Here is a 24,382-nt window from a genome sequence, read left to right on the forward strand (position 1 = left end):
ACCACCGCTACTTCAGGATCAGGAAATACACACATTGAAGGTCTCTTTCAGAGTCTGCTTACATTACATTACATTACATATCATTTAGCTGACGCTTTTATCCAAAGCAACTTACAATAAGTGTATTCAACCATGAGGGTTTAAACCCAGAACGGCAAGAATCAAGTAAGTACAATTTGCCTTTAAAACTCAAACCACAAGTGCCACATGTAACTGCAACTAAACTGATTTTTTAAAAATAAACCATAGTCGATGATGGCTATCAGACATCATCTTTTTAACCAAGGTGTGTCTTCTTTCTGTGGCAGAAGATGTTTCGACTTTCTGCTAACAGTCGTAATTTTGTTGAGTGTGTTTAGTGAGGGAGCAGCAAGCCGATTGGCAGATGCAAAGGGGGGGGGGGACTGGCTGGGGTGTAAGGTTTAAACATTTCCTGGATGGAGACTGGGCCCAATCTTTTCACAGTGTCTTAAGGCAGAAGACCGGTGTAGCGTGAGTGAAAACAAAAAATGATAACTTATTTAAGTATTTATGTGTCCACAAAAACTTGTGTTGTATAAAATATAAATAAATATGTTGAGTAGAAATGTGTGGGAAACGAGAGATCAGGGCAAAGTCTGTGGTTCAGAAGCGCTGGAAATGTCAGCCATAAAGCAGAGACGAGTAGCCAATAAGGGACTGTTGCTGGGCAAGATATGTTTATAGCAAAGTAAATTTGGCCAATCAACAATGTTGAAAATTAGGCCCGAAGGGCGATTCTGATAGCAACCTAGCCAGGTCAGTCAGTGTCAGTGGTGGCCGAAGACAGACGGTACTAGATAGATAGATAGATAGATAGATAGAGTACTTTATTCATCCCCGAAGGGAAATTAAGTTGTCATAGCAGCCGGTATAATTGAATACAATAAAATACAATACAATACAATAGAATAAAATTAAAAATAAAAGGTAGAAAGAATTAAAAAAAAAAAAAAAAAAAAAAAAAACAGAAGCACAAGATAAAAATACAATAAAATAGGTAGATAAGGTGCATTGGCAAGATGATGGTAAAAGTACTGATGATATGATGGTAATGGTATTGTTAGACAGTATATAAGAATAGTACAGTATATATAGTATATAATATAACATAATATATATTTATATATGATAGTAATTATACCAATATAAAAGCAGTATATGGTAATAATGGCAGCAACAGTATATATAATAATAATAGTAAGGGTGATATAATAATAGTAATTATAACATGTACACATAAATAAATATGTGTATATAGACTTATGTAAACAAGAATATACAGAGAGTATGATATGATATATAGTAGAAGTATGAATATAAGTATTTGACTATACAATAGGTAATATAATATACTATGAGTCTAAGAATATGTATACAGAGTGTGCAAAAGACAATATTATTGTATACAATGATATATAATATCAATATGGTTTACTAGTGACAATGATGGCCAGGAGTACGCATGAAACAGCAAATTCGGTACAATCTCTTCTCCAAACGCCATTCGAGAGGAGATCATTGGTTGAAAAACTACAAACTGAAGTAATTGGACCAGATTAACCTGATATTAAAATCAGCTCACAAGCCAGCGAGAAAGGTAAATCTTACACCCAAAGATATTCTCGTAACTGGTACAGTATAGAGCAGGGGTCTTCAATGTTTTTCAGGCCAAGGACCCCCAAACAGGTGGAGAGATGGAGCAGGGACCCCCTTCTATATATATTGTATAAAATTGTGTTTTATATTAAACTGGGCCTAGTGCCATGTATAAACATAACTACCCTGATATTGTGCATTCAATACTAAGCTATTCAAATATTACATGGGTTCATATATTCTTGTTTTTAATTTAAACATGTGCAAGTTACAGGGTGGCCATGCCACTGCCATTTATAAACATACAGTGGGTACGGAAAGTATTCAGACCCCTTTAAATTTTTCACTCTGTTTCATTGCAGCCATTTGCTAAAATCAAAAAAGTTCATTTTATTTCTCATCAATGTACACTCAGCACCCCATCTTGACATTTTTGCAAATTTATTAAAAAAGAAAAACTGAAATATCATATGGTCATAAGTATTCAGACCCTTTGCTCATTATTGAGTAGAAGCACCCTTTTGAGCTAGTACAGCCATGAGTCTTCTTGGGAATGATGCAACAAGTTTTTCACACTTGGATTTGGGGATCCTCTGCCATTCTTCCTTGCAGATCCTCTCCAGTTCCGTCAGGTTGGATGGTGAACGTTGGTGGACAGCCATTTTCAGGTCTCTCCAGAGATGCTCAATTGGGTTTAGGTCAGGGCTCTGGATGGGCCAGTCAATAATGGTCACAGAGGTGTTCCGAAGCCACTCCTTTGTTATTTTAGCTGTCTGCTTAGGGTCATTGCCTTGTTGGGAGGTGAACCGTCGGCCCAGTCTGAGGTGCAGAGCACTCTGGAAGAGGTTTTCTTCCAGGATATCTCTGTACTTGGCTGCATTCATCTTTCCTTCAATTGCAACCAGTCGTCCTGTCCCTGCAGCTGAAAAACACCCCCATAAGCATGATGCTGCCACCACCATGTTTCACTGTTGGGATTGTATTGGGCAGGTGATGAGCAGTGCCTGGTTTTCTCCACACCTACCGCTTAGAATTAACACCAACAAGTTCAATCTTGGTCTCATCAGACCAGAGAATCTTATTTCTCATAGTCTGGGAGTCCTTCATGTGTTTTTTGGCACTTTATGCTTTCATATGTTTTGCACTGAGCCCCGACTGGTGGAGGCCTGCAGTGATAGTTGATTTTGTGGAACTTTCTCCCATCTCCCTACTGCATCTCTGGAGCTCAGCCACCGTGATCTTTGGGTTCTTCTTTACCTCTCTCACCAAGGCTCTTCTCCCACGATTGCTCAGTTTGGCTGGACGGCCAGGTCTAGGAAGAGTTCTGGTCGTCCCAAACTTCTTCCATTTAAGGATTATGGAGGCCACTGTGCTCTTAGGAACCTTGAGTGCTGCAGAAATAATTTTGAAGCCACAATTCTGTCTCTGAGTTCCTTGGGCAGTTCCTTCGACCTCATGATTCTCATTTGCTCTGACATGCACTGTGAGCTGTAAGGTCTTATATAGACAGGTGTGTGCCTTTCTTAATCAAGTCCAATCATTTTAATTAAACACAGCTGGACTTCAATGAAGGTGTAGAACCATCTCAAGGAGGATCAGAAGAAATGGACAGCATGTGAGTTAAATTTGAGTGTCACAGCAAAGGGTCTGAATACTTACGACCATGTGAAATTCCAGTTTTTCTTTTTTAATAAATTTGCAAAAATTTCTACATTTCAGTTTTTTTTCTGTCAAGATGGGGTGCTGATTGTACATTAATGAGAAACAAAATGAACTTTTTGGATTTTTGCAAATTGCTGCAATGAAACAAAGAGTGAAATATTTAAAGGGGTCTGAATACTTTCTGTACCCACTGTACATCTTGCATACAACACTGAGCTATTAAAGTAATTCACAGATTCATGTTTTTATTTTAAACATACATGTAGAAGGGACAGTAAATCCTCAAGCTATCTGTGGATGGCACACATACTCCCACATTAGTGAGATGTCGGACCCTGATGGGTAGCACACAACTTATCAAATCTTGGATGGATGGAGGTTGTCAGGCAGAGGGTCAAATCAGCCTCACAATATTTTGGATGCATGTTAATGTGTATTGAAAGACATTTAAATTCGTGAAAAAAAAAAATTATAAAAAATTTAAAAAATTGTTGAAGACCTCTTGCATAGAGGCTTGGCTAGCAGGATGTAGAAAATACAATGAAGCTGGTCATGTAAGGCATAGTTAACGTCGCTGCGCATCTAGACGAAGGCCACAGGATTGGGGTATGAAGACACAATGAAGAGGTCCCGAGCCTCAGAACTCTGCCCTTGAGCGGCCACGGCGCCGCCCTCCCGAGCCTCAGAACTCTGCCCTTGAGCGGCCACGGTCCGTGGTATACAGTAGCTACCATTACAATCGATAAATAAATGTTTTAGAATATAGCACTAGATGGTGAATATCTGTATCAATTTATCAGTGAAGAGGGAGAGAGAAGGAGACACACACACTTCTGCAGACAGGAGAGAAGTTATTCCCACGGATTATGCCGCAACGCAGTGTTTTAGCTTCTTCTGCAAATTGTCGCAGAAGAAGCCACGCCTCGTTAATCCAGCAACATAAATTTTAATACAGCAAGTTTTTATTAAGATCAGTTGTAAGTGTGTGTGATTAGAATACATCAGATGAGCAGAGTCACTTGTTCACCTGCCGAGTAATGCCAGGTGCTGTCAAGGGGGGGGGGGGGGGGCACCTCACACCTCCTCTCCCAGTTGTGGGGTTTTTTCTTCTCTTGTGTGGATGTGAGTGGTGATGAACAAAGGACTAAGATACATACAGTTGCAATCAAAAATATTCAACCCCCCAAAGATTTTAAGGATTTATCAATTTCAGTTTTTTCAAAGAGCAAAATTCTGCCTTGGATGACATCTTTATGAGTTGAGTGATACAGAAAATCCATGATGTAGTATTTGTGTGTAACAGTATACTTTGTTAATATAGCCATGTCACAATTATTCAACCCCTATATAATATTGTTGTTTTTAAAGCTGTCTGACAGTTTTTTTGGCCTAAAGTGGAGTTGAAACATAATTAAGCCTTTGGGAACTCTATAATGATCCTTTATTTGCTTCAGCTGTGATGCATATATAAACCCCACCCTTGAAGGTATTCAAGGTGAGTTGCAACCATGGGAAAGACAGAGGAGCTTCCATAAAAGCTGAGAGAGGAGATTATTTCATCAAACCTGAAGGGCCTTGGGTATACGAAGATTTCCCAAAAATGTATATTCCAAGAGACACCATTGGGAGCATTATAAGGAAGTTATCAGCAACTTAGTCAACTCAGAGAAACCCCTGTGTGACTTCAAGACACCTACAGGATGACCTGATGAAGGCTGGTACAAGTGCTTTAGTGGCATCTATAAGACGTGTACTGAATAAACAAGGACTTCATGGCCGGACTCCAAGACGCACTCCACTCTTGACCACAAGGAACATCAAAAGTCGACTAGAATATGCCAGGAGGAATTTGGATAAGACGACTGAGTTTTCTGTGACAGTTCGATGGACTGATGAAACCAAACTGGAACTGTTTGGACATATCGACCAGTGGTATGTCTACCATGCTAAAGGCCAGGCTTATGACCATAAGAATACCATCCCCAAGGTCAAGCCTGGAGGTGGGTCATTGATGATGTTGGGCTGTTTTTCTGCGGCAGGAACTGGCAATCTTGATTGTGTACCTGGCATCATGGATTCTCAGAAATACCAGACCATTTTAAGGAGGAATGTGATGCCTTCTGTTGACAAATTAAACCTTGGTGATCATTGGACTTTCCAGAAAGACAATGATCCAAAGCCCACCTCCAAGTCAAGCAAAGCTTGGTTGAGAAAAAGATCCCGGAACGTCCTGGAGTGGCATTCACAGTCACCAGATTTAAATCTGATTGAAAATGTTTGGTAGGATTTAAAGAAAGCAGTTGCAGCACGGAAGCCATCAAACATCATTGAGCTATAGGCTTTTGCACGTGAAAAATGGGCAAAGATTCTGATCGAGAGGTGTGAGAAGTTTGTTAGAAATTATAAAAGCTAGATGGTGTGCCACAAAGTACTGAAGCTGGGGGTTGAATAATACTGCACATGCACATGTGTTAAAAGTTACATTTTTCATCTAAACTTCAAAGTTAAGTCAACTTCTGTTAAAATAACTAAAATATGTATCAATAAATATCTTTTGTTGTTTAATGAGGATTTTTGTAATTTATTGTCATTATCTGTCATCCACATCACTATAATGTATTTTGAGGTGAGGGGGTTGAATTGCAACTGTATATATATATACACTGCTCAAAGAATTAAAGGAACACTTTTATCAGGGTATGGCATGAATTCAATTGCACTTTTTTGATAATTATCTGGTCAGTTAAGTAGCAGAGGGGGTTGTTAATCAGTTTCAGCTGCATTGGTGTTGATGGAATTAACAACAGGTGCACTAGAGGGGCAACAATGAGACGACCCCCAAAATAGGAGTGGTTTTGCATGTGGAGGCCATTTCAAGTTTCTCCCTCTTGATCACTTCGACTGGTTTTCCATAAGTGTTGGCTTTAGCTAGAGTCATTATCTCTACTGGGAGCATGAGGCGATTTCTTAACCCTACAGAAGTTGCACAGATTGTCCAACTCCTCCAGGATGGCACATCCATGCATGCCGTTGCAAGGAGATTTGATGTGTCTCCCAGCATAATCTCCAGAACATGGAGGAGATTCCAGGAGACAGCACTAAACGAAAAGCAGTATTATTGTCACAGTGAACCTCTTCGGACAGGCCTAATCCCCTGCTGTAACCAACTGTTTCCATACTGTTACCTCGGCGTTCGCCAGTGAAGACAAGGTGGGTCTATCGGCGTTTGCGGACCTTAAGGGGGATATGGAGAACAAAGGAGAGAGCCGTGGGGGGGCTCGCTCCGCCGCGCGGACCGATCGCGACGTGTGATCTAATTAGCATATGAATCGGAGTCCAGCCGCTGGCTAGAACCTCTCTCTACTCACCATTGGAGGAAACCACAGACCCTTGAAACTAATGTCACTCGTGATTGGCTGGTAGAAGTGTTGCTATTGGTCACCTTATGGGTCATTGCAGTGCACACGTGGGGTCACAGCATTCCGCACGTGGGGTAAGCCCCTCCCACACAATATTAATAATAAAAATGTATATATTAATATTTATTAGTATTTATTAGTAAGCCTTTACCAAAAACACTGCAGTTAATTAAAACTAAACATTCATGTGATGCTTGATGTTATAGGTGAACATATTGTACAGGGAACAAATGTGAACAAGGTATATAGGAATCAAAGCTTTATTTACATACAGCAAAAATATTGTACAAAAACTCAAGTGAGGCTTGAAATGACATGACTCTGTCTGAATCTTCTCCAGTGTGTAGACGTCTGTGGTGTGTAGCTGTGAGATCCAGTGTAGCTTCCAGTCTTATATGAAGTGTGGGACACAGGTCGGTGCGCTCCTGGCTGTGGAAGGATGGATCCATGTCATCTGTCCCGCTTCAATCAGCTGTAAACACATTCAGTAAAATTAGCACAGTTCAATGACAACATACACCTTTACATGTAACTGGAAAATTATTTAATGAATATAACCTTACCCTCTTTCTTCTCCGACAACTCCTCAATGCTGATGTAAGGTCTGGTCGGATCATACTAGCTCATAGTGTGTCTTACTACGTCATGGACAGGCAGCTGGAAAACAACACATGTAACATGACTTTATTATTAATAAACGGAAATAGCCGCGCTGCATCACCGTTGGAAGATCCACAGCAAAAAAACACCAAAACAATTCATAAACAGTTACTTACATTCAATGGCTTAATTTTCTGCACTTTAAATCCGGACTTTCAGCGTCTCAGCCTAACGCCTCTTTGTTTGTGTGTGTGTGTGTGTGGGGGGGGGGGGCTGAGGCTGTGAAAACATACAGAAAAGTCACGTTGATGAGAAAACTTAACGAGAACAAACTGTTACATCTAAGTAATTCATACATATTTACACATGCACTAGATCTGCTCCAGCACTCGATGCTGTATTCGTATTTTAGCAACTTTCTCGCTATCCCAAAGAGTGGCGGACATGCTTTTCAGATGTACCAGTTAGCTTAGTAGTTAGCATGGCGTCTCCTAGCTTAGCTCTTACCGTAACTCAGGGACTGTGCGTCCGTCTTCTCCGCCTCGACTCGTCCACACCGGGCCCGCGGCTCTGCTTCCCACGAACTCATCTTCTCCTCCAGGGAACAGCGTCGTGTCGACTTCAGCAAGTTATTTACCCCGAAAACAGAGTCACTCGTACGGGACAAGCTTAACACAAGCTGGAGTTTCATGTCTGCGGGAGACTCGATGCTGCTGCACTGTGTTTACGAGGCTGTGATTGGACGAGTCCATCAGCTGATGACGCGAGTGGGTGACGTGAGCAGCGGTTACTTCATATGGGATGATTATGTGACTGAGGCCAGTGCCTTCATGCAGTGCAGGCAGTTACTCTCTAGGAGAGCTGGACAGGGCCGTAGAAGGTCCTCAACCCATCAGCAGGACAGATATCTGCTGCTTTGTGCAAGGAGGAACAGGTTGAGCACTGCCCGAGCCCTACAGAATGACCTCCAGCAGGCCACTGGTGTGAATGTCTCTGCCCAAACAGTCAGAAACAGACTTCATGAGGGTGGCCTCAGGGTGCGATGTCCTGTAGTGTGCCCTGTGCTCACTGCCCAGCACGGTGGAGCTCGATTGGCATTTGCTATAGAAGACCAGAATTGGCATGTCCGTCACTGGCGCCCTGTGCTTTTCACAGATGAGAGCAGGTTCACCCTGAGCACCTGTTATAGACGTTAAAAGGGTCTGGAGAAGCCAAGGAGAACGCTATGCTGCCTGCAACATCGTTCAGCATGACCGGTTTGGTGGTGGGTCAGTGATGGTCTGGGGAGGCATATCCATGGAGGGGAGGGACGCACAGACAGGCTAGAGAACGGCAGTCTTACTGCCATTAGGTATCGGGATGAAATCCTTGAACCCATGGTCAGACCCTACGCTGGTGCAGTAGGTCCTGGGTTCCTCCTGATGCACGATAATGCCCGGCCTCATGTGGCAAGGGTATGCAGGCAGTACCTGGAGGATGAAGATGCCATTGAATGGCCCTCACGATCACCTGACCTAAACCCGATAGAACACCTCTGGGACATTATGTTTCGGTCCATCAGACGCCGCCAGGTTGCTCCTCAGACTTTACAGGAGCTCAGTGATGCCCTTAGACAGATCTGGGAGGACATCCCACAAGACACCATCCGTTGTCTCATTAGGAGCATGCCGCGACGTTGTCAAGCATGCATACAAGCACGTGGGGGCCACACAAGATATTGAGAAGCATTTTGAGTTGCAGAAATTGAATTTTGGCGAAATGGACAAGCCTGCCACATCACTTTTTCACTATGATTTTCGGGGTGTCTATAAAATAGAGCCCTCTGTAAGCTGAAAACTTTTATTTCCATCAAAGACGTGGCATCCTTTTGTTCCTAAGACATTAAACTGTCTATCAGTATAAATATCCAACATAATTTTTTTCTGATGTGTTTTCAAAGTGTTCCTTTAATTTTTTTGAGCAGTGTATATTCTTGAGTATACAGCTAATACACTTAACTTGTGTCTTGCTTACGTACACGTATGAGCTACTAACTAATGTAATAAGTTAGGGCATACAGGCAAAGGCACTATAGGTGAATAAAGTCAAATTTGTATAAAATTATGTCATCACAATCGCCACCTTGATATGCCAATTAGGTGGTAACTAAATACAATGTACTAATTTCTATACATTTGCGAATTGGCACTGCAGGTGAATAGGATTTACAAAATTAACTGAAATATATCACCACAGAACTTCCCCAGTTAATGATTTACATCAAGAGAGTATTTCCCCAGGAAATGTTATGTTTACATATGTGGATGAGCTTGTTTGGTGAATTTAGCAGAAATGTGTGTGTGTGGATGTCATTGTAGCGCACCTCATGAGGAGTTTGAGGGTCAGCAAGTTGGAGAGGAACTAGTATATGGTAAATATATATAAATATAATTTAAAAAGCTTGAATATCAAAGTTTTTTTGCTACCAATTATTCAGTTAAAATCAAGTATAGATGCACAATTTCATGGCACTACAAATTGTTGGGAGTGACCGATCAATTATAGGCCAATAAACAATTTAACAATTGTTGCATTTCATTACGAAAATTCTCAATCTCAACTGGTATAGTTGAAGGTTTTAGTCATAACAATAAATGATGAGGATGAAAGGGCATCAATTGTATGGTTATTTAATACATTTGGTAAATGCATTACTAAATTAAATTATTTTTGTCTCTTAAATACTTTTTTTTTGGTTTCAATATATTATTGATGTAGTTAAAAGGTTGTGTTTACATTTTCTTGGACAGCCGGGCCCTCATCATTTGTGTGTAGGCATGGTCTGAGGAAGTTATAGATTTGTTGGCAGTGTACAGACAAATTTAAATAAAAAACTATTGATGAATCCCAGATTTGTTTGTCAAGCGTTTGTAAACACATGGTTTAAGCACAGATTTGTTCGTACATACTGTTTGTGAATGAAGCCAATTGTGAGAGTGGTTGTAAAGCAATCTGCTGTGAGACAGATTATTGTCTTGAGGTGAAGAAGAAGATTCAAGGCTCTGAAAGATTTTGGACACATTTATCAGTATGTGGTGCATATTTTACCAATTTTATGAGTGTCACAGCACTGAGGAAGAATTTTATGAGTGGTACAGTACCTCCAAAAATTGGAATGAAAAAGTAAACCTGGCAATATACATATATTTTTCAGATGCAAAATCAAATAATCAGGGAATTAATTATGATATCCTTATTTTCAGCACCTCTAACATGTGGAATGATATCTATAATAGCATATATGTCGTCTGTAGTGAGTGTGCTTGTGACCGATTCCACTATCTGGAGACCCCAACTGTCACAGTCTGCTCATCTCCTGTCTGCTGGTATTTTTCCACTCCTCTGTCTCTGCTCCACTCTACCTGTTAGCCACGCCCCCTCATCAGGCCAACTCTCCACACCTGTGACAGCCCTGGCTGCATATAAGCCTGCTCCTGTCTCTGCTTCAGTGCCAGATTGTCTTGCGTAAATGCCTGACCTCCAGCATTTCTCTCTCCGGCCTGCTACCTGTTATCTGCCTGCTACCTGCCTGCTACCTGCCTGCTACCTGCTCCGGCCTGCTACCTGCTATCTGCCTGCTACCTGCTTGCTACCTGCTTGCTACCTGCTCCGGCCTGCTACACAGCTCACCACTGAACCTGTCTGCATCTAGGTAATCCTCCTGCTGTGGACCTTGCCTCCACTCAGCAACACCAGACTCACTCCTTGCCAGATCTCGCTGAAGATCACTGGGAACAAAGACTTTTCACCCTGCCACTGTTAAGAACTGTTTAAGACTGCAGTGAAAAATAAAGTTCATTACCAATTAAGATCTCGTCTGCCTGTGCTGCATTTGGGTCCTCACCATACCCGTGACAGTACAATCTGGCCAGACATGGACCCAGCGCACACGCCGATGGATCGCCTGGAGAAGGTAGAGGCGATGCTCCAGCACCACGAGGCGCTGCTGCTTTCGAACTCAGCAGATGTTCAACTGGCGGTGACTAAGCAGGAGCAGGCGGTTACCTTGCTAGCCTCGCAGGTCCAACAACTCGCCGCAGCTTTTGCTCAAGCTGTCCCTCTGCCTCCAGAACCAGTCCAGCCTCTACCAGTCCCGGCTGCCTCTGCTTCCGCCTCGGAGCCTCGTGTGGGGGTTCCTGAACGCTACGCCGGGGACGCGGAGGGCTGCCGCCCGTTCCTCACAAACTGTTCCATCCTGTTTGCCCTCCAGCCCCACACCTTCGCTTCGGAAGACGCCAGGGTGGCGTTCACCGTGAATCATCTGACGGGGCGCGCTCGGCTGTGGGGAACAGCCGAGTGGGAGCGTCGCACTCCAGCGTGCTCCACTTTCCAAGCCTTCGCCGCTGAGCTCCGCAAAGTGTTCGGAGAAGCTTCCCGAGGTCCGGACGCTTCTGGAGGGCTTCTAGGTCTGAAGCAAGGGTCTCGTTCAGTGGCCGATTACTCCATCCACTTCCACACCCAGGCTAGCTCCAGTGAGTGGAACCAGGCTGCCCAGTGCGACGCATTCCTGATGGGGCTCGCTGACTACATTAAAGACGAACTGATTTCGTACGACCTTCCCACCACTGTCGACGGCATCATCGAGCTGGCGTCCCGCATTGACCGTCGCATTCAAGCGAGACAGCGGGAGAAACATCAGGGGCTCGCAGGACGACGCCAGCCCGCCCCTTCACCAGCGGCTTCCGACGTATCGATGCTTTCTGGCTGCCGGTATTCAGGGGAGCCTGAACCCATGCAGGTGGGTCGGGCCAGTCTAACTCCAGAAGAGAGGAGGAGACGCCGCGAGGGGAGCCTCTGCCTGTATTGTGGCCAAGCGGGACACTTTATTTCCAGGTGCCCGCTAAAAGGTCGGGCTCATCAGGAAGGAAGGAGTTCCTGGTGAGTCATACATCTAGCTCCTCCTCCAGCCCACGATCCCTGTGCCAGGTCCGCCTGCTACTGCCTGAGGGATCCCAGACCCTCGCCACCCTTATTGACTCTGGCTCTGATGCCAACATTATGGACTCTAACCTAGCTCTGCAGCTGGGTGTCGGTCAGATTCCCCTGCCAGCTCCAGTTTCCACCAACGCTCTGGATGGCCGACTTCTGGGAACTGTGACCCACCTGACAGTGCCTATACGGATGTTAATTTCCGGGAACCACCATGAAACACTCCAGTTTCACATCCTGCACTCTCCTCGTCATCCTCTCCTTCTGGGGTTCCCATGGCTCCGACGTCACAATCCACACCTTGATTGGACCACAGGGGCGATCCTGGGGTGGAGTTCATCGTGTCACCAGGTCTGCCTCAAGCAAGCCGCCACACCACGACCTTCTGCCACGACCAGTTCGTCTACCGATGTGCTGGGGGTCCCGGCTGAGTATCTGGACTTCAGGGAGGTCTTCAGTAAGGCCAAGGCAACCTCCCTGCCCCCACATCGGCCCTATGACTGCGCCATCAACCTCCAGCCCGGTGCCACGCCCCCCAGAGGACGCCTGTATTCCCTGTCCGTTCCTGAGAGGGGGGCGATGGAGACATATATCAATGACGGTCTAGCGGCAGGCATCATCCGCCCTTCCTCGTCTCCGGCTGGAGCAGGTTTCTTCTTCGTGGAGAAGAAAGACAAGACACTCCGCCCCTGCATTGATTATCGTGGATTGAATGACATTACCATCAAGAACCGGTACCCCCTGCCTCTCATCTCCTCAGCTTTCGAGCTCCTAGAGGGGGCCACCATATTCACCAAGCTTGACCTGCGCAACGCCTACCACCTGGTCCGGATCCGCGAGGGGGACGAGTGGAAGACGGCGTTCAATACCCCCACTGGTCACTACGAGTACCTGGTGATGCCCTTCGGCCTCACCAACGCTCCTGCTGTCTTCCAGGCTCTGGTCAACGACGTGCTCAGGGACATGCTCAACAGGGTCGTCTTCGTGTACCTTGATGACATTCTGATCTTCTCCCGCTCCAGAGAGGAACATGTACATCACGTCCAGAAGGTCCTCCAACGTCTGCTGGAAAACTCCCTGTTCATCAAGGCCGAGAAGTGTGAGTTTCACGTCTCGTCTGTCTCCTTCCTGGGGTACGTCGTAGGGAGAGGGACCGTGGAGATGGACTCAGCCAAGGTTTCTGCCGTCACCACTTGGCCCGCCCCTGATTCCCGCAAGCAGCTGCAACGTTTCCTGGGCTTCGCCAACTTCTACCGGAAGTTCATCAGGGGCTACAGTTCGGTGGCGGCCCCCCTCACAGCTCTTACCTCCTCCAAGGTTCCGTTTCTCTGGTCCACGGCCGCCAATGACTCTTTTCTGGCCCTGAAGACACGATTCACCTCGGCCCCCATCCTCCAAATACCGGACCCTGAACGGCAGTTCGTGGTCGAGGTGGACGCTTCCGACTCGGGAGTGGGGGCTGTCTTGTCCCAGAGAGCAGCCTCCGACCAGAGGTTGCACCCCTGCGCATTCTATTCCCGACGTTTGACCCCGGCAGAGAGGAATTATGACATTGGAAACCGAGAGCTCCTCGCCGTCAAGTTGGCTTTAGAAGAGTGGCGACACTGGCTCGAGGGGACTAAACTGCCGTTTCTGGTATGGACTGACCATAAAAACCTTGAGTACCTCCAGTCCGCCAAAAGACTGAACTCCCGCCAGGCTCGATGGGCACTCTTCCTGACCCGCTTCAACTTTTCCCTCTCCTATCGGCCGGGGTCCCGCAACGTCAAGCCCGATGCCCTGTCCCGTCAGTTCTCGGAAAAGGAGGGGGACAGGACCAACCCAGACACTATCCTGCCTTCTTCCCGTCTGGTGGCCACACTCACCTGGGAGATAGAGGAGAAGGTCAGGGTCGCCGCCCAAGACCAGCCCGGACCTAGTGCTTGCCCTCCCAACTGTCTGTTCGTCCCGCCTGACCTCCGGTCTGAGGTTCTACAATGGGCCCACAGCACTCAACTTACCTGTCATCCAGGGATCCAACGGACCAAGGACGTGGTGCGGCGCCGGTTCTGGTGGACGTCACTGGATGAGGACATTCGGGGGTTCGTCAATGCCTGTCCCACCTGCAACCAGCACAAGCCGGCTCATCATGCCCCTGCCGGTCTTCTACATCCTCTGCCTGTGCCTCATCGTCCCTGGTCGCACATTTCTTTGGACTTTGTCACCGGTCTACCACCATCCAGCGGCAACACTACTATCCTGACGGTGGTAGATAGGTTCAGCAAGATGGCACATTTCGTGCCCCTGCCCAAACTCCCATCTGCCAAAGAGACGGCTAAACTACTCCTCCTCCACGTCGTCCGTCTCCATGGCATCCCAGTGGACGTGGTCTCTGATCGGGGTCCCCAGTTCGCCTCAGTATTCTGGAGGGAGTTCTGCTCGCTCCTGGGATCCACCGTCAGCCTGTCCTCGGGGTACCACCCCCAGTCCAACGGCCAGACCGAACGCAAGAATCAGGAGATGGAAACGGCACTACGTTGCATGACGTCTCAAGACCCTACTTCTTGGTCCGAACAGCTCCTATGGGTAGAATACGCCCACAACACCTTGACCAGCTCCGCCACCGGTCTCTCCCCCTTTGAGTGCACCTATGGGTTCCAACCACCGCTTTTTCCGGCACTTGAGAAAGAAACATCCTGCCCCTCTGTCCAGGACTTCATCCGCCGTTGTCGCAGGACTTGGACCCGAGCCAGGGCGGCTCTACTCCGGGCCGCTGACCGCTACACCGCGGCCGCCAATCGCCACCGCTCCAAGGCCCCAGACTACCAGCCGGGTCAGAAAGTTTGGCTTTCAACCCGTGATCTTCCCCTCCGGGTGGAATCCAAGAAACTGGCTCCTCGCTTCATCGGCCCGTTCGAGATCCAGGAGATCGTCAACCCAGTGGCAGTGAGGCTCAAACTCCCTAGATCCATGCGGGTTCATCCCACGTTTCATGTCTCCAAGGTTAAACCGGTCCAAGAGAGCGCCCTGGTTCCTGCCACACCACCTCCACCGCCTCCTCGCCTCATCGATGGAGGTCCCGCCTACACTGTCCGTCGTATCCTGCAGTCTCGCCGGCGTGGGAGGGGATTCCAGTACTTGGTAGACTGGGAGGGTTACGGCCCTGAAGAAAGGTTCTGGGTTCCTGGGAGGAACATCTTGGACCGCACCATCATCAGGGATTTCCATCGACGCAACCCCACCCAGACGTCCAGAACCAGGCCACCTCCCAGACCACATCCTCCGTCGGAGTCCCCAAACGACAGCGACGACAGTCTCCCCGGGACCAGGGTCTTGGAGATGGACGCTGGGCTCTCGGACGAGTATTAGCCCTCCTCCAGGCCCCCGCCTCCCACCCGGTTTGGTCCATTCGTCTTGGGACGTCGAGAGCCGTCCCTTGAGGGGGGGGTTCTGTCACAGTCTGCTCATCTCCTGTCTGCTGGTATTTTTCCACTCCTCTGTCTCTGCTCCACTCTACCTGTTAGCCACGCCCCCTCATCAGGCCAACTCTCCACACCTGTGACAGCCCTGGCTGCATATAAGCCTGCTCCTGTCTCTGCTTCAGTGCCAGATTGTCTTGCGTAAATGCCTGACCTCCAGCATTTCTCTCTCCGGCCTGCTACCTGTTATCTGCCTGCTACCTGCCTGCTACCTGCTCCGGCCTGCTACCTGCTATCTGCCTGCTACCTGCCTGCTACCTGCTTGCTACCTGCTTGCTACCTGCTCCGGCCTGCTACACAGCTCACCACTGAACCTGTCTGCATCTAGGTAATCCTCCTGCTGTGGACCTTGCCTCCACTCAGCAACACCAGACTCACTCCTTGCCAGATCTCGCTGAAGATCACTGGGAACAAAGACTTTTCACCCTGCCACTGTTAAGAACTGTTTAAGACTGCAGTGAAAAATAAAGTTCATTACCAATTAAGATCTCGTCTGCCTGTGCTGCATTTGGGTCCTCACCATACCCGTGACACCAACAAGGTCTCAGGCTCAGAGTTAATTCAACCAAACAGCACCCTCTGCTGGTTGATGAGCATTTATAAACTCTGTACCACACATTCAAACTCAGTGATTCGCTAGAATCATATTGTTGATTATAATTATTTGTATTTTACTACATTGACTTTATTTGAATGACTACAGGCAAAAGCTTGAATTTAATTGTGTCAACTTCCTGGAACAACTTCCCACAAGTGTTGTTCTTAACTTGATTTGAAATTAAATTCCCCCTTACTTAGAAATAACTCAAATAATATCTAAAATAGGTCTGTTTACTTTTGAATTTACAGATTATATAGTCAAAGGTGGAAAATAATGTTTTAATTTGTGTTTTTTATTTTATGTTTTACGCTGTACATTTTTACCTTTTAATTGTTTTTATTTAAAGACTAACACTTGTTGATTGAATAAGGCTGACAGCTTAGAGTTTAGCATGTTTGCAGGGTAATGGGAGTAATACGTACCCCATCCCCAATCTGGTAGATGGCGGTAATAAGTTGTCACATTATAGTTTGTTGTCACCACAAATGAAGAAAAGAGCAGTGCAGTTCTGACCCTTAGACCAAGCAAAGAGTGTTATGTTTGGGCAGCAAGTAAATAGAAAATAGCAAAAATGATGAGGCTACACGATAAGAGATACAATGTTCTTTGTCCTGTGAATCCGACATGGTTATTATCCCTATATTCCTCTTTTTATTTTCAAGAGAAAATGAAGAGAGACAAATGAAAAGGAAATTGGGCAGACATATAGAGGGAAGGTCTGAACATAATACACTGTTCCCAATATACACAGATGGATCAAAGGGGCCAAAAAATGGAAAGACCGGGTTGGCTGTTGTTGTATCAGAATTGAATATAAATATAAAAGAAAAAACAACAGCTCACAGTATACACTGTCCAAATGTTGATAATAGCAATGGCTGGACAGAGCAAAACAAGATTAAAAAGGTTAAAGTGTGTTCAAGAATTGATTTGTCATTTCAAAACCAAACATTAAAACTGTGCAGTGCAATAGAAAACAAAAAATTGAGTCAATCCTTTTAATATGAGTTAAGTCAATAATTAGAAAAACTTATAGACAATAAATAGTTAAAAAACAAGAAACAATACAGTATTATACATTGAGAGACCTATTATTAAAAACCTTTTGCTGAGTTTAGTTGAAAACAACTGTACAAGTGTCTGGTGCATTGGTGAAATGAGGCAGTCTCAGTCTCAGGGGTCTAAAACCTTTTCGAGCCCAAGATCACTTTTTAATTCCAAACGTTAGCTTAGATCTACCATGCTGGTATCTTCAAAGAAACCCACTTAGAAGGGTCATATTTATTCGTTTTTGCAATTTCTGTTTAAGGCTGAATGTACGAGCATAAATATACACAAAGAAAGGCATATTTACAGCATCTGTTCAGTGCAAAATATTTAGCTTCAGTTCAATACTACAGCACAATGTTTTTTTACATGGGCTTTGACTTGAATATGGCCATAAATGTGACTATTTATAAAATCTCCTTTTTAAACAAAAGAATGGATTCCATCAACTGAAATGCTGGAGTGCTTTTCTTTTGAAACGCCTACAGAAAGTGTTAAAACCATTTATGTTTGTAACATAATTTCAACAGATAAACATTAAAACTAAAGCTGAAAGACTATTTTCTCTGTTTGATCTTCTGTAAAACACAATGTTAATTTGTTTATGACACAAATGTGTTACAACACTTCCTGAGTCTGACTGCCTGTGGGAGGAGACTGTTTAGGAACCTTGTTGTTCTGGTTTTAATGCTTCTGTAGCGTACGCCGATGGCAGAAGAGTGAACAGGTGTGGTTTGAGGATGGCCTGAGTCCTCTTGAGGCAGCGGGTCTGGTGGAGTTCTTGTACACAGGGGAGGTACCGATGATTTTTTCTGCTCCTCTGACCACCCTCTGTAGGGCTTTCCTGTCTGCTCCACTACAGCTGATGAACCAGGTACTCAGGTCAAACAGTTAGAAAATCAATTAGATCATTAGCTCTTCACTATAGGAACTGTTATTATACATTTATCAAATAAGGAAAATAAGACATTTTGACGATTTCAAACCAATCTTCAAGTTGATCATCATCTCGTCATAAGGAGCAATCCAATCTGGTACATGATACAGATCTGGAATATCTGTGCTTTGTACAGACACCAAAGTTGTTACAACCTTCTTAACATAAACTTTGAAGACAATTACAATCAGGATAATGTAACGGGGTTAATTCATGTTGACGTGTTAATTTACCTGACGGGAAGGCGGAGTCTATTTAGGGACGCCGCGCGCTCCCCCTCTCCCTTTCTCTCTCTCCCCACTGCCGGTCCTGAGTGTGTGTGAGTAACTGCAGCGTGTGCGCAACAGGTGCGGATCCGAATTGTTTGTGGCGTGCAGCCGTGTCTGTGTGCGTGTCTGTGTGACGGTGTCGACGACGACGTGGATCCACGCGGTCCCTGCTTTATTTTAAAGAATTAAAGGTACAATATAATGATGTGTTTTATGTTTGTTACTGTTTTTAAACATTTGGATTACCTTGTTTAAATTGTGTGACCTAACTACATGTTTGTTTTATAGGGCTGCTTCAGCAGAAAAGTTACGGTCACTGTTTTTTTCCCTACTTTATATTAATTTAGATTTGGCCTTGTTTAATTTCAGTTTTCTTTCTGGTTATTTGGTTTGATTATTGGTTTCTTTGTTTTACTTTATTTTCTTTCTGGTTATTTGGTTTGATTATTGGTTTCTTTGTTTTATTCTATTTTATTTTATGGCAATGTGCAATATTTATGGTTGACTGGGACTGTATGTAAGGACTGGAAATACAGTGAGTTATTGGCTCCATCAATTAGAGACCCTCTTTTGTCTTTTTGTTTGATTATATCGCTTGCAGTGTGTTTTAAAGTTTGCTGTGTTTGTTTTGATGCATGATGTTTTAGCGTTTTATAATTGGGTCTGGAGCCTTTAATTTCTCTTTATTATCTGTTATTTATATCAAGTCCAGGCCAGTCTTTCAACCTTTGCACATGTCAATGTCTTTTAAATAATTTGCAGCTATTAAATAAATTGTATATTTCTGAAATCTCAGCCTCCCGTCCTGGTTATTCTGGATAGATGTGGTGAACCAAATTGACATTTAACGGTCACCTGTAAACCATTTTAATCACTACAGAATTGGCGTTGTTGGCAGGGTGGAGGCTGAATATGAAATTTTTCTGTTTATTTTCAATATTTGGTTATTGGGTTTGTTTGTTTTTGTTTGTTTGGCCTATTGATTAGTAGAAACTAGGCCAGAGTGGGAAAAAACAGTGGCCGGTCTACAGGTGAAGAGGACCACCAGCTTATTTGAAGATCTGTCAACATACTGACTGTCCATTGGGAGAATGGAAGAAGTACAGGCCCTGATGGAGCAGCTGCAACAGCTGAAAACAGCCAATGAACAATTGAGAGAGCAGTTGCAGAACCAATCACAGTTACCTGAACCACTTCCAGGGTCATCCACTTCTTCCCCTAAGGTGGTCCCAGCAGGCAGCCTAGACTCTGATGCAGCCAACCTCCGTTATGTTTATGTACCTAGAGAGCGTAAATGCCCCAAGTTCACTGGTAAAATGTCAGTTGATCTGTTAACAGTTGAACAATGGATTGAGGAGGTACGTAGATGTCTAGATGTTAGGCATATGCCAGTACTTGAACAGTTGCTGTTTATCACAGACCATTTAGATGGAGGTGCCAAGTCAGAGATAAATTTTCACTCTCGTGCCGACAGAAATACTCCTGAAAAAATCTTTCGGATTTTAAGAGAAAACTATAGTTGCGCTCAGTCCTATGTTGCGGCCCAGTTACAGTTTTTCCAACGTACTCAGCGAGAGGGTGAATTTTTGCGTGATTACTCGCATGCCCTTAAGTCCCTAATGGATTTAGCTATACGTAAAACTCCTGGTGGTATCCCCAACTCTGATGTCCTGTTGCGTGATCAGTTTGTTGAACATGTGCTTGATGATATGTTGCGTAGAGAGTTGAAGCAGCAGGTGGTCCAACAACCAAGTATTCCTTTCGTAGACCTTCGGGCTATTGCTATTAGGTGGGCAGAAACAAGTAGACAGGGAGGTAAAATTAGACCTCGGGTCTACTCTTGTGACACACACTCCCAGGCAGTGGATGGTTCTGAGGGTAGCACAAATGCAGTCACTGCTAGCTCATATGATGAAATGGCAGAGATAAAAGAGTGCCTTCGCAAACAACAAGCTCAATTAGATACTATTATGAAGCATGTCACTGCCCAGTCCCCGCAGCCTACTCAGAGCCATGTAGCCCCGACCCAAGCTAAGCCGTTGCGATTTCCAACAGATGGCAAATTAATTTGTCACTGTTGTAATAGAGCAGGCCACATAGCCAGGTTCTGTAGGGTTAACCTAAATGCTACTACGACCCGTGAAGGATCTGTTTCTGAAGTAGGGGTGCACAGACAGGTAGGGGGAGGGGGTTCTGATTATCAGTCATCGGGAAACTAGACCCCTCTGGTGCAGAGAGCCAAGCATCAGAAAAGGGTTTTGTGGGCTCACCTGAACACCAAATGAATGATCACTGTCGACTTATAGGAGATTGCCCAGTTGTGCAAATCAACATGGGGGGTGTGGTGGTGCCCTGCCTTTTGGATACCGGGTCAATGGTAACCACAATCAGAGAAAGCTTCTTTGAGAAACACTTCAGGTCACAGGGTGTCGGGCTTCTAAAGAAATGTCACTGGTTACGTCTTAGGGCAGCCAATGGACTCAAAATCCCTTATCTAGGATACATGGAGCTTGATGTCACTGTTTTGAGTAAAACCCTCTCACAAATGGGCGTGCTAGTTGTAAAGGACCCCCTAGATGAGCCCCCACCACAGAAACAGAAAGTATCTGGCCTCTTGGGAATGAACATCATTCGCCACTGTTACCATCTGCTTTTCGAACAGTATGGATCTCGTCTTTTTGAGTCACCTGTCTTACAAGCTGCTAGTAAGGAGTGGAAAGAAACTCTTTCTATATGTCATCGCATTGAGGCTTTAAACACACAGGGGTTCTTGGGTATAGCCAAAGTCCATGGTCGAGCTGTTCGCGTTCCTGCTGGTTCCCTAAAATGGATACGCACCTCCTGTCCCTGCACTTTTAACACCACCCTCCCATCAGTGCTCCTGGAACCCCTGACAAAAGGAAATCCTCTCCCAGCAGGTGCCCTTGTATCTGCAGCCCTTCTTTTTGTCCACCAGGGCAAGGTTGAAATTCCTGTAGTCAATGTGGGAACTGAAGATGTCTGGCTGCAACCTCATACACAGCTGGGTGAGCTGCACGTGGTCGACCTGCCAAAATCAAAGAGCTCTATCCTAATCAGTGAAATGGCTAACCAGAACACACTAGCAGTGATTCAGGAGGTGACTGCAGTGAGCCCCCCATCCCTTGATCTGTCTAAGCTGTCATGGCCTAACCTTTCCTCTGAGCAGACGAAACAATGCACAGAGCTTTTGCAGAAGCATATCACAGTTTTTAGTCAAGGGGAGGGAGACCTAGGATGTACCACGCTGGTAGAGCATGAAATTCCTATAGTGGATGACGCTATCGCAGGCTCCCGCCGTCACAGTATGAGCAAGTCAAAACTCACATTCAGGAGTTGTTGGATAGAGGGGTTGTAAGTGCAAGCTGCAGCCCATACTCCTCGCCGATCGTGGTAGTTTTAAAAAAAAATGGAGAAATTCGCATGTGTGTGGACTATAGGTTGCTCAATGCCAAAACAAGGAAGGATGCTTATCCGCTTCCTCGAATCGAAGAATCTTTGGATGCCCTCACAGGCGCTCGGTGGTTTTCAACATTGGATCTTGCAAGCGGGTACACCCAAGTCCCCATGGCAGAAAAGGACAAAGCTAAGACTGCTTTTTGTACCCCTTTTGGACTGTTTGAGTTTAATCGGATGCCGTTTGGATTATGTAATGCTCCTAGTACGTTTCAAAGGTTGATGGAGAGGATCTTTGGAGACCAAAGTTTTCAGTCTTTGCTTTTATATCTGGACGATATTGTTATTTTTTCACAAACTTTTGACCAGCATCTCCAACGTCTTGAGTTGGTACTAACTCGTCTCAAACAGCACAATCTGAAATTGAAGCTAAGTAAATGTCACTTTTTTCAATCTGAGGTCAAATACCTGGGTCATGTCATCTCAGCATCTGGCGTAGCCACTGACCCTTCTAAGATTAGTGCAGTGGCTGAATGGGCACAACCCACTACTTGTACGGAGCTTCAATCATTTCTGGGATTCGCATCCTATTATCGTCACTTTGTGGAAGGGTTTGCAAGGTATGCTGCTCCCCTCCACCGTTTGGTGGCTGAAATGGATAGCACCAAGAAGAAACGCAGAACCCTCGGGAAAGCCGTTATAGGCGATCGTTGGAGTAATGAGTGTGAAAATGCTTTCCAAACACTCAAGAGACTGCTTGTGACAGCGCCAGTCCTGGGATATGCTGACTTCACCAAACCCTTTGTCCTTGAAATCGATGCTAGCCATGCTGGACTTGGTGCTGTGTTATCCCAGGACCAAAAAATGGAAAACGGCGACCAATTGCTTTTGCAAGCAGAGGCCTTAGGCCCACTGAAAGAAACATGTCCAACTACAGCTCTAGAAAGCTAGAATTCCTGGCCCTTAAATGGGCGGTGACCCAAAAATATCGAGAGTATCTGCTGGGACAGAAATTTGTAGTGTTCACTGATAGCAACCCCCTCAGCTACCTGCAGTCAGCTAAACTGGGAGCGGTGGAGCAAAGGTGGGCATCGGAGTTAGCAGTTTTTGATTTTGAGATCAAGTACCGCCCAGGACCAACCAATCACAATGCAGATGCTTTGTCACGCCAGTTGCACTCTCAGAGCACATCCCTTTTATTCCCCGGCTTGAAGGTGCCGCCTGAAGTTCATGAACCAGCAAAAGTCTTACTTGAAAGTGCACACGCCATGGCTGCAACCTGCCAAGCAATAGCTGCTGTCCCATCACGGCCCAAAGCTGACCTAATTGCTCTACAGGCCACAGATCCAGTAATTGGTACTTTCCTACAATATTGGAAGAGGGGCACACCTCCAACTAAACAAGAAATGGCCAATGCTGGTAGAGACGTAAAGAAGCTGGTGCAGCAGTGGTCCAGAATAAAGTCAAAGGATGGTGTCCTATACCGTCAAATACAGCTACCAAGGGAAGGACAAGTGGTGTTCCAACTCCTACTGCCTCAATGCCTGCAGGGAGAGGTCCTTAAAAGTCTTCACGATGACCAGGGCCACCAAGGGATTGAGCGTACCAGCAGTCTGGTGAGGCAGAGGTGTTTTTGGCCATTTATGGGAAGTGACATTGACCGATACTGTCGGGAGTGTAACCGGCGCACACTGGCCAAAGTAGTACAACCAAAAGTCCGTACATTCAGGGGAAGTCTGTTAGCCTCTAAACCCTTGGAAGTCACACTGCATGAAAATAAGCGTTTGTGTCAATCTGTGTCGCAGAGAAGTGTTGGCACATCCTTCGGTTAACGACTTTCACACGTATCTGCAGGCAGCAAAGGAAACGCTAAAGTTTCCTGCAGTTGTCAAGCCTCAGAGCTGTTGTGAGGTGACCCCCCCTGCTCCAACGCCTAGAGGACGCTTTCACATGCAAATTACACTGAGCAACAGTGCTCTGAGCTTCACAAATGCAAATCAGTTTCCCTGAGTGAAGATAACACCTTTTAGTAAGAGGCACCAAACAAACTATCTGGCTGAGTAAACCAGGCTTAAAATAAATATTAAACCTGAATTTTAAATTGTTCTTAAGTAAGTAAGTGTGCTATAATGAATTACATTGTATACCACGTACAAAGGTCAATGCTGTCAAATGAAACAATTCACTTTATTTCATTGTCATCCAAAACAATCCTGAATCTCAACCACTGTACAGAGTGGCATGATTAGTCACTTTTTCAATTTTGCTGGTTAAATACACAGAGGATTTGTTAACCACACATTTACCAGCAATCCGCTCAACAGGAAGAAATTATGCTGGGTATGATGTGTCTGTGCCCTGTAATCTCCAAACTTCTCCCGGCTTTCCAT

The 24,382-nt window shown here is 45.3% G+C and overlaps 1 long non-coding RNA gene across 1 annotated transcript; it reads right to left on the reverse strand.

Annotated features, from left to right (window-relative positions):
- Nucleotides 1-7,023: 7,023 nt before the first annotated feature.
- Nucleotides 7,024-7,571, reverse strand: LOC133009772 (uncharacterized). The gene is made up of 3 exons (XR_009680559.1): nucleotides 7,475-7,571; nucleotides 7,262-7,355; nucleotides 7,024-7,170 (listed from the first exon to the last, which is right to left on the reverse strand). It is a non-coding gene; the product is annotated as an uncharacterized LOC133009772 (long non-coding RNA).
- Nucleotides 7,572-24,382: the final 16,811 nt, after the last annotated feature.

This window comes from Limanda limanda, chromosome 8, assembly GCF_963576545.1.
Source record: "Limanda limanda chromosome 8, fLimLim1.1, whole genome shotgun sequence".
Classification (NCBI taxonomy): Eukaryota; Metazoa; Chordata; class Actinopteri; order Pleuronectiformes; family Pleuronectidae; genus Limanda; species Limanda limanda.